This window comes from Nycticebus coucang, chromosome 21 (assembly GCF_027406575.1).
Source record: "Nycticebus coucang isolate mNycCou1 chromosome 21, mNycCou1.pri, whole genome shotgun sequence".
NCBI classification, from domain to species: domain Eukaryota; kingdom Metazoa; phylum Chordata; class Mammalia; order Primates; family Lorisidae; genus Nycticebus; species Nycticebus coucang.
The window spans coordinates 36,908,994-36,920,738 of NC_069800.1; positions in this window are offsets into that span (position 1 = coordinate 36,908,994).

Here is an 11,745-nt window from a genome sequence, read left to right on the forward strand (position 1 = left end):
TACTTAGTTAAATGAAAGCATTTCAATTTGTATATCAAAGCAGTACCCTGAACCCCATAAATGTATCAAGTACAAAGTTATGATTTAATAAAAAATAATAACAACAAAAAAGATAAGATTGTTAAATATTTAAAAGACCTTTTCATATTGTATTCTTTTCCTGTTCCTCAGATGTAAAGTTTTTTGATAGCTGTTTTTGTTTTTTAGTTATTGTTGTTCTTGATTTTTTTATTTTTCGTGTTGCTGTTCCTCGAATCTTTGTTGATTTCTGCTTGCACTGCCATCTTTTCAGTAACAAGGCCCCAAGAGATCACAGGTTGTTGGGACCAGGTAGAGAATGGTATCTGCCTTAACATTGCTATGTGGCTGCTCTTAGTAGAGGCTATGGATTTCTCTGCACTTTCTTCTTGACACATGTCTCTTCCTTCCCACAACAGGTGTCCTAGTGCAACAGTTAAAAGTGAAGGCTGTGGAGGGTGAAAGCCTATGTTCTAATTGTAAAACCTGGGTGACAGTGAACAAACTCGTTATTCTCAAAGTACCTCAGGTTTCCTCACCTGTCAAATGAGGTCAAGAATGGAGAATAATTCATAGGGTTAGAGAGATGACCTAATGAGGTTACTGATATACAGGGTTTGACACAATATCTGGAGCATAATACATCTTCAGGGAGTGATACCTACTGCTATGCCTTCATATCATATAGAGACTCATTTCTTGGGGACATTTATTAATATAATCTTATCATTTTCATTTTCATTTCTGTGGATATGGGACAAAGGATTATCATGGCCATGTCCAATGCAATGGTCCAGGAAGTTCTACACTCCATGGGGTCAGAAAGTGAAGAACGATAAATACTGCATGAAGCGTGACACTTCCAGACAGGGAGAGGGCTGAGGAGTTCACCAGGTACTCAAAGCCATGCTCTACTATGAGCTCTCATTACATATGAGGACACTGTAAAAACCTCTCATGTTACGAGATTTCTGTGAGGGTTAAATGAGATAGTCCATAAGCCTGCTCAGGTTGTGCACACAAGCCACGAATGTTGTTAATGAACCCTTGAGAACCCATGCCGAGTCACATAGGTGGATAAACGACTGCTCTGTGTGTCCCTCCAGGGGTGACAGGAGAGGAGCTGCAGGTGATTCAGCCCAACAGGTCAGAGCCAGTCACCACTAGAGAGACGGCCACTCTGCATTGCTCTGTGACCTCCCAGGTCCCCGTGGGGCCCATCAATTGGTTCAAGGGGACTGGGCGAGACCGAGAATTGATCTACAGTCAAAAAGTCCACCCCACCCCACCCCAGGTAACAAATATCACAGATCACACAAAGAGAGACAACCTGGACTTTTCCATCCACATCAGTAACATCACCCCAGCTGACACCGCCACCTACTACTGTGTGAAGTTCCGGAGAAAAACTCCTGATAATGAGGAGTTTAAGTCTGGACCAGGCACTGAGGTGTCTGTGAGTGGTGAGTGCAGTGGGGGCCTCCTCTGCCCCCTGGGCTGTGACAGTGAGTCAGAAATAAGTGAGGTGTGGTGGCTCACATCTGTAATCCTAGCACAGTGGGAGACTGAGGCAGGTGGATCCTTTGAGCTCAGGAGTTTGAGATTGGCTTGAGCAAAAGTTAATCACTGCCTCTACTAAAAATAGAAAAAATGAGCATACTGGTGGGCACCTGTAGGCCCAGACACTCAGGTGGTGGAGGTAGCAGAATCACTTGAGACGAAGAGTTTGAGGTTGCTGTGAGCTATGATGATGCCAGGGTGACATCTACCAGGATGCTTTACCCAGGGTGGCATAGTGAAACTCTGTCATAAATAAATAAATAAATAAAATTTAATACAACTCCATAATAACTCCTTCCAGTCTGAGCAATAGTCTAGGTGATGGGGTCTCATCTTCATGCTCCGATGTCACCCCCTGTGCAGATGGGGGAAGTTGAGGCCTGTAGATGTCATGCTCCTTGCTCAAGACTCCTTGGCTGGTAAATGGCAGCAAAGTCTGCACCCCCGGTCTGTCTGGCTCTGCAGCCCTTGCCTTCCCCAGACTAGCCCAGCCCTTTGGTCCTGGGGAACAGGGAAGTGACAGATTGAGTGGCATGCCCAGGCACCGGCCAGACCACACCTGCTGCTCCAGAGAGCACTTTTCCCTCAGGGAGGCTGAGTCTCCCCTTCATGCGGCAGGCGCCCACTGAGAACCTACTGTGTGCTGGCTCCACCCCGGGGTGGTGTGGAAACAGCAGTGAACACATAGGCAGTGCTCTGCCCCCAGGAAGCTCAAGTTCTCCTCCCTTCCAAGAAGGAGAAATTCTAGAAGGCAGGGAGCAGGGAGGGCGTGTTTCCCTTTATTTTGTCTTCAGAAATATCACACTGGGAAGATTTTTCAGAGGCACAGATTCAAGGGCCTGTTTAATCCAATGGCCCTTGCTGGGCTCAGTGGGTCACATCTGTAATTCTAGCACTCTGGAAACTCTAGCAGGGTGGATCGCTTGAGCTCAGGATTTTAAGACCAGCCTGAGCAAGAGCAAGACCTTCTCTACTAAAAATAGAAACAAATTAACCAGGCGTGTAATCTCAGCTACTTGGGAGGCTGAGTCAAGAGGATCTCTTGAGCCCAAGAGTTTAAGGTTGCTGTGAGCTATGATGCCATAGCTCTCAACCCATGTTGACGGAGTGAGTGGCACTTTCAAAAAAAGTGGGCGGCTCCTGTGGCTCAAAGGAGGAGGGCCCCGGCCCCATATACCAGAGGTGGTGTGTTCAAACCCAGCCCCAGCCAAAAAATGCAAAAACAAAACAAAACAAAACAAAAACAAACAAAGAAACAAACAAAAAACCTGATGGCCCAAGTGTAAGGAGATTCCAAGAAATTTGACATTTGCTGTGGTTCTACTCAGGAAACTTTTATGTGATTCAGAAACTTATTCACACAGTCACAGAAAACTCTGAGAAGAACTGGGTCATCTCAGGATGTCCCTCACTCCAGGGAAGGGGTCCCCCAGTTGAAGTAGCAAAGATGGTTATTTTGGGGTTTCCTGCCCAAGGCCCGTGATCCTTCTTGTACCCCCTAAATCTTGACATGAGCACAGGAAGAACATTTAGGCCACCAGCCCAAACCCCTTTACAGGTGGGGAGCCCAAGGCCAAGAGATGACACAGGCCTTCCCAAGGTCACATGGCCATGTAGTGACAGGACTGGGACCAGAGCCCAGATCTGATTTCAGGCAGGCTCTCGCATCAGACACTCTCCATGGAGGAGCTGGGTTGTTGACGTGCTGGATAAAAGCTACTGAGCAGAACCTCTGAGCAGGGACCTGACACTTCTCCTTCTCATCTGAGTCCCAAAGGTTCAGAATGCACCTCCCCATTCAGACCCTGAGACCCACTAGTGATGGGAACCGCACCCAATCTTAAGCCCTATCATTCAATATTGAGGTTCCATATTATAGAAAGTGGAGGCAGCACTATATAACAATGTGGTCATAGAAAGTGGCCGCATTGTTAAACAGCTGCAGAATACTCAATCGTATGGAAGTATCACCACTTACTTTATGGTCTTCTGTGAATGGACTTTTAGGTTGTTCCCATCCTTGGCTATTAAGGCTGTGCTGTGTGGATGGGCTACTACACGCACCAGCCTGCATTGCACAGGTGGGAGATGCCCTCTGGACATGGCGTTGCCAGTCAGAGGGCATGAATATATTAATTTATGTGGCTATTGCAAATAGTTTGCCCTAAATGTTATAGCGTTTAACAAACTAAGTTCCCCACAAACACCTAGATGTAGGCAGGGAAGGTGGCTTTCTCCTGATTTTGTGGATATTACAGTCAGAGACACTAAAGTCCTCAGATGGCACATCAATGCCCAGGCCATCCCAGACAGGAAGTGGCTCAGGCATGACTCAGGTCTGCTGGATCCTGGCAGGCTCACTCCCCTTGGCCTTGCCCTTGGCCTAAATGATGCCCTGGTGGGACAGGAGGGAGGAGGGCAGAGGCGGGGGCGGCAGTGGTTCCAGGTGCTGCCTCCTCATCCTGCCACTTTCTCCCGTAACCAGTGCTGTCAGGGAGGTGCCGTGTGCTGCCCCTTTACAGATGGGGACACTGAGGCTCAGAGAGGGAACCTAACCCGAGAGCAGGGAGGGGGCCGAGGTTTCAACCCCACAGCCCCTGTCCCAGCAGCACTAGCCATACTGGTCACAATGTGGACACGTGAGCCACCCTTCTTCTAAGCCCCTGCACTGTCAGTTCTGCAGCAATAAGCACCAAAACCAGACAAATCAGAAGCAGTCCTGTGAAGGCAGGAGGGGCTGCTTTACACGGCAGTGAGAACGGTCTGCAGACACCACGTGACATGTGGGAGCCGCCCCTGCAGGACTCAGCCCAGGGCAGGGGAAGCACTGGGGCTCCTTCTCTGAGCAACACCAAGGAGCTGGCCCAGGCCACCACTCCACCCCCACCCTCACCCCTCACTGGCACTAAGGACAAGGAGGTGAGGGGTCTCTGTGACTGAGAGTTCACATTCTCCCCTTAGCTGTCAGGAGCCCCATCTTTTGTTTCTGGCTGCCGGGTAACCAGGCCTGCACCTGAGAGGGGGGCTTGTCCCTTGAGGTACTTCAGGTCAAGGATTTCAAGAGGGAGAAGGGAGGGCGTGCCAGTGTCAGAACACTTGCTCTACTGAATGACATGAAAACTGTGACATGGGACACAGGAAATGCCCACTGGGACACATGGGGGACAAGGAGACTATGGTCATTTCTCTCAGCCTCAGTTTTCTCATCTGTGAAATGGTGACAAGCATGGACTCCTTTAAGAGCATGAGAAGGATTTGAAGTCCTCTCTGTAAATCACCTAGCACATTATGGGCACCCTCAAATGGAGGTGATATTTCAAGATCGTGTGATCTTGGAAAACTCCCCTTGCTGAGCCTCAGTTTAAAGATATGTACAATGTGGACGATTGCACAAAACCCTCCAGGGTGTTCTGAGGACACAGTGAGCCTGGGGAGGGAAGAGACCTCAGTAAGCCATGGGATTGTCATCAAGGATGACAAGTTATACCTGTCCTTTTAATCACATCTGTCCTTTTAAAATGTTCCTGCCTCCTTATATTAGGTTTCTGTTGATTCTGTAAGAAATTGCCAACAATTTAATAGCTTAAGACCATGAAAATTTGTTATCTTGTAGTTAGGGAAGCCAGAAGTCTAAAATGGGCCGGCAGAGCTCATTCCTTCTGGCTCCAGCCAGCAGATCAGGGAACAGGTTGAAAACTTGGATTTTAGAGTCTGCTCTTCCTGAGGTCCATTTTCTTGAGGTCCAGACTCTGAGAAGGATACAAGAAAGCAGGAAGCACTGGGGAGTTCCATCAGAGTGGACCCCTGTCTGAGGGTGTGAGGAGACAGGAGCTGAAGAGGAAGATGCTGGGCCACCCGGGGGTGACAAAGACTCACCTGCTTAAGGGGGTCCAATATAGTTGTTTTCACTTGAAAGGAGGAGCCTGGGCCTTCATACTCCTGATTCTCTCAGCCTTTGGGCAAGATGGGCTCACCCCTCAGAGTGCACTTGGGCAGTGCAGTTCTCATCAAGGACAAGAAGGTCCCAGAAAGCCCTTCAGCTGAGAACTGCCAGCATCCATCAGTGCAGCAGCCACAGATGCTGAGGTCTCCACTCTGTCTTTGCGGACCCACCGGCAACATTTACTTTGTAAAAACCATATTCTAATATGTATGTTTCATTTAATGACAAAAACTGTAAAACAGCAAAAACACTAAACATGTGTTTCTCAGGACTGTCTGTGTCCTGCAGAAATACCTGACAGCGGGGCAGGTGCTCTAGGTGGGCTGGAGGCCGTCCCAAGGTGAGACCCGTTCCCTTGACTCACCGGGGTGTGTTCCAGCCAGCAGGTTTCATTAGGTCAGGCCCCTCGAGGGATCCCCCAGCTCCTGAGAACATGAGGCCCTCCACCCCCCCCCGGGGACTAAGCAGCCCTTTCACTGTGAAACTGTCCCCCTCCCCTGCATGTCCCACCCTGTTGTCGTTGTGTGCACCAGCACCAAAGTGAGAACTGCTGCGTTTGTCTCTGTCTTCCCCACATTGAATGCCAGTCCTAACATGGAAGAGACTACATATATCCTCGCTTTGCAAAATGTGGTCTCCATGTAATAGGCCATTAAATATTTTAATAAATAATGACTATGTCATTGAGGCCATTGGTTTCTACTAGATGATGAATTTCAAAATAAAACTCTTCTCGTTTGGTCACCTCACTTGCGAATTATATTCCCAAGCTCTTTCTTTAAAGACTACTCTTTCTTCTTTCTTTTCAAAACATCCTATCAAAAATTCAACATCCTTCAGAAAGTAAGAAAGTGCTAAAAACAAAAAACAAAAATATGCCCCCAAATCCCCAAACCCAAACCCACATTGATTGGAGTTTGTCAACCAACTGAAAGAGCTCCCAGTGGCCAAAGATGGAACAATTTCAGCAACAAAATAAATAAAATAGTATTGGGTTATAACCTACAATATAAAATAAATATCTATGAATCCATAATGACATAATAAATTATTGAATAAATTAATAAATGAAGGAGAAGAGAAAATATCTGTGCAGAGGAGTCCCAGATAATTTATGAGTTTCCTCCACCCTCTTTTTTTCTTAAGTGTGAGCTGTGCATAGTGATTTCCTTCCAAAAAGTGCAGTGAGGAAATAAAGGAAAAAGTAAATTGACAGTGTGGAAATCTGACAAAGGCAGTGATCAAGTGTTCATCAACAGTCATAGATAAATATCAATAATCATAAATCATGTCAATAGCATGTATTCTTGATATATGAAAGAGACAGACAGACTCTTCCTCTGTCACCTTGCTCTCCAAAACTCATAACCCCCATCTAATCATGTAAAAAGGATCAAACAGGGGGCGGCACCTGTGGTTCAGTCGGTAGGGCGCCGGCCCCATATACCGAGGGTGGCGGGTTCAAACCCGGCCCCAGCCAAACTGCAACCAAAAAATAGCCGGGTGTTGTGGCAGGCGCCTGTAGTCCCAGCTACTCGGGAGGCTGAGGCAAGAGAATCGCTTGAGCCCTGGAGTTGGAGGTTGCTGTGAGCTGTGTGAGGCCACGGCACTTTACCGAGGGCCATAAAGTGAGACTCTGTCTCCACAAAAAAAAAGGATCAAACAAATTCCAACAGAGAGGCATCCTACATGCCTGCTCAGTATGTCTCAAACCTGGAAAGGTTGGCTCGGTGCCTGTAGCTCAAGCGGCCAGGGTGCCAGCCACATACACTGGAGCTGGCAGGTTCGAATCCAACCCGGTCCCACCAAACAACAATGACAACTACAACCAAAAAATAGCTGGGCATTATGGTGGGTGCCTGTGGTCCCAGCTACTTGGGAGGCTGAGGCAAGAGACTTGCTTAAGCCCAAGAGTTTGAGGTTGCTGTGAGCTGTGATGCCACAGCACTCTACCCAGGGTGACAGCTTGAGACTCAGTCTCAAAAAACAAACAAAATAAAATCTGGCAAGGTCACCACATTCAAGTGAAGTCTGAGAAACTGTCACAGCCAAGAGAGAGCCTAAGCAGATATGACAAGTAAATGTAACATGGGATCCTAGAACAGAAGAAGGACATTAGATAAACACAAAGAAATCTAAAAAACCTACAAACTTTGTATAATCATGATGTATCGATGTTACAATTGTAACAAATGTATCATACTATTGTTAAGATATTAATAATGGGGGAACTATGTGGAATATATGGGAACTCTATATTATCTTCTCAATTTTCCAGTAAATCTAAAACTATCCTAAAAAATTATGTCTAAGAAAATAATTTCGGGCAGCACCTGTGGCTCAGTGGGTAGGGCACCGGCCCCATATACCAAGGATGGAGGGTTCAAACCTGGCCCCGGCCAAACTGCAACAAAAAAATAGCCGGGTGTTGTGGTGGGAGCACAGCTACCCAGGAGGCTGAGGCAGGAGAATCGCCTAACCCCAGGAGTTGGAGGGTGCTGTGAGCTGTGTGATGCCACAGCACTCTACCAAGGGTGATAAAATGAGACTCTGTCTCTACAAAAAAAAAAAAAAAAAAAGAAAGAAAGAAAGAAAATAATTTCAGCATCTTGTCCGCAGCCAGGTTTCTTTGCCTCTTGTACCCCCTTGGGGAACAATTCAAGAAACTACACTGTGGGGAGACTTTGTTAATACTCCCAGGCTCTCACTTCACAGGCCTGAGGTTTCCTTTCCTCTGATCCTTTTTCTGTCCCTGACCAGAGCTTACTCCACACCCAGGCTCTCAGAGATCCCCGAGGAAGCTGCTTCTCAGTCCCTTATAATACTTGACCTAAACTTATCCAGATAGTAAAGCGCAGACGAGACCAAGTGTGGTCAGAGAACTTTGGGTTACTCTGGTGGGTGGGTTGTGTGGAGGGCCTGACTGTGGGTGAGTGAATATGCATCCCGGGCCCAGGGGTTCACAGGAAGAAGATGTTCCTAAAGGGGACCGTAGTGGATGTGGTGATGCACCAGGTTGCAGAAGATCATTCTCAGCTCCCAACCTTCCTTGGGATTGCCTCAGCTGAAGAAAGTCACCCTGCTTGGGTCATGTCTGGGAATAGGCCACACCCAACAGCTCATCAACCTGGTGGTATAAAGGTCCTGCTCTCTTACCTCTGCTCAGAACAATTCTGAAGCCACATCCTGGTACCAAGCTCTGTGTGAAGCCAGCCGAAGTCTTCACTGAGACTTCATGCAGCTCAACTTTTCCTTCTATCCAATCCTACTTCCTAAAAAGCATCCTAAAAGTACTCTTTGAAAAATGACCAGCTTGCTCAACTTGAGCTCAGAGTCTATCTCCCGGGAAAAAGAGGTAGGTCTCAGAAAGGTACCCAACCTGGGAAAAAGAGGTAGGTCTCAGAAAGGTACTGGGTATCAGAAAGGTGGAGGAGTAAGTCAGTCATGGAAAGATGGGTTGTATATGTTACAAGAGCAAAGAAAATCCACAAAAACATTTAGGCAAGAGAGGGGTATCTTAGCAATACTATTGTTAAGATATTAATAATAGGGGGAACTATGCGGGAATATATGGATATAATCAGATCTGTGTTATTAAAAGACCACTCTGGATGCAGTAGCAGAAAGAGATTATGGGGGACCAATACGGATGGGATAACCTAGTTAGGAGGTAGTTATTTTCATTCAGAGATGATGATGGACATGGAGAAAGAGATTTAGAATATTGATTGAATAGGCCTGATAGGGAGCGATATGAACGGATGAATGAGGATGTAGGATGTGGGCTCTTCCTGGTTTGACTAACTGGGTGGATGATGGTGTGGAGTGGGAGAGGACAAGGTCCATGAGTGTAGATGTCAGATTTGAATATTTGAGGTATGCAAATGAAGAGGTGCAGAAGGGCGTCAAGAAGGGTGCAGAATATATGAGTCTGCGTGATGGGCTCAGGATTCCTCAGCTACTGGAAGGTGGATTCAGGATTTGAACCTCAACTGCATCTTCTTCCAAAGCTGGTGCTTTTGGAACCCTTTAGTATTCACCCTCCAAAGAGCTTAGAGTCTAATGGAAGGGGAGAAGAGGTGGGGGAAGTGTGGGATGATGAAGGCTGCGGGAATGTTTTTGTCCACTTCTCAGCAGGACCATGGATGGGCATCCCTGCGTGGGATTCCTCCTTCCAGAACAGCAGGATTGGACGGTGACATCACAAGGAGAGGGGTGTCTTGTCATCTCACAGAGGATGTTCAAGCCTTGCTCTGCAACCTCCTATTCTAACACCTCTCCTGGATGTCTAGTCAGATCCTGAGGAAGAGGCAGGGGTCATGAGAAAGCAATGGGGAAACAGCCCTGGAGGCCAATGCCTGGCCACAGATGCTCTGGCACCAGCCAAGTGCAGGCTGAGAGTCCCTGAACACAACCTTTGTGCCTGGGAGGAGAGCCCATCCTAAAGCTGCGAGAGGAGGTCAACTTGCTGGCTCTTTCCTCTTTCTGGGAGCATTTCCTCTGTCCCTCTACTACCTCCCCCCAGAGCTGGCCCAGACAGGAGAGGCAGCCCTTCCTGTCCCAGGTGTTTCCAGGCATGTTGCTCTCTCTTGGAGAGAGTTCCCCATGGCTTAATCTTCCCTGCAGAGCCCCTCATTCTATAAAGTACAAATCACCACCACTTGATTCTTCTCTGGGAGAAAGGATGCACCTCCTGGAGATCACTGAAAAGCCGGGAGTCCACAGAAGACACGGTACCAGGGCTCATTTTTCACCTCTGACACCTCAGGAGTTGAGGGAAGGAGGCCTTGTAAAGTCCAACTTTACCATCAAGAAGATGAGGCTGTAGAGAGGTCTCCTCCTGCAGCTGTGCAGCACAGTGAGGCCCAGATGTTGAACTCACTCAGGGCAGACCCAGCCTGCCCACCACAAGGTTCCAGGAGCCCCTGGCTCAGCCTGTGTCTCTGATGCCCCTGCATTAGGCAAGGGCCGTGAGGCTGGAGAGGACCTCTGAGATGGAATGAGGCTCAGGAGGAGTTCAAGCCAGGGGGTTTCAAGCCCCCAGCCCCAGCAATACTGGACATTTCCAACAGCAGCAGCTTCTCAGCTGGCAGCAACCTTGTCGATCCAATTTTATAATCACAAAGCAAAAAGTGTCTCAGTCCCCTGGCCTTTCCTCTGATGTCATAGAAACAGGAGCTATCCTCTCTTCAGAGCAGCGAGTCCAGAGCCTCTCCAGGACAGGCATTCAGACAGAGAAGGCTCTGGGACCAGCACGATGCCCACCCCCACCTCTCCCTGCTGTCCCTGCTGCTGGCCTTACATGTGAGTGGGGCCTCGGGTGTTTGTGCAGAGCACTCAGCCTGCTTACTGCGTTCTTGCCACCTGTGCCCACGGAATTTCTTTTAGGAAGGTTTTCTCAGTTTCACCCCAGAGCAGGCAGGATTTAGAAGACTACTGATATAACCACCAGCTGACAAAGTCTCCCCAGGGCCATGTCTGTTCCACAGCTCTTTGTTCAAGTAAAAGTCTCACACCCACGTCACAGGGCTGGGCACAGCATCGATCTCAGCTCCCAACCCCAGAGGAAACAGAGGCTCAATCCGTCTGTTAAATTTATTACCGCTCAAAAATGCTACCTGCTCAATGGAGGAAAAAAAGTTTTGAAAAACATGGGGTGGTGCCTGTGGCTCAGTGAGTAGGGTGCCGGCCCCATATACTGAGGGTGGCGGGTTCAAACCCAGCCCCGGCCGAACTGCAACCAAAAAATAGTCAGGCGTTGTGGCGGGTGCCTGTAGTCCCAGCTACTTGGGAGACTGAGGCAGGAGAATCGCGGAAGCCCAAGAGCTGGAGGTTGCTGTGAGTCCTGGGACGTCACGGCACTCTACCGAGGGTGGTAAAGTGAGACTCTGTCACTACAAAAAAAAAAAGAAAAGAAAAACATGAAATTGTAATGCAGGAAAATAGTCTTCAGTGCTGCCCCCAGAAATAATCACTGCTAAAATTTTGCAGAGGTTTCAGTGCACAGGGAACATTGGCAGAGGGGTCACTAGAAGTCTCTCCAGGCCAGTGAGGAAGCTGAGCCCTGCCCAGTTCTGCCTTCTGCTCAGAAAGCCAAGCAGGCACGCAGAGTCTCTTCCTCAAGCCCATCGGTCCACGTTGGTAGAGGCTTCGAGTCCCAGTTGCTGCAGCAGGCAGCTTGAGGGATTCAGACCAGACGGAAGAGGAAGCACAAACCTTTGAGT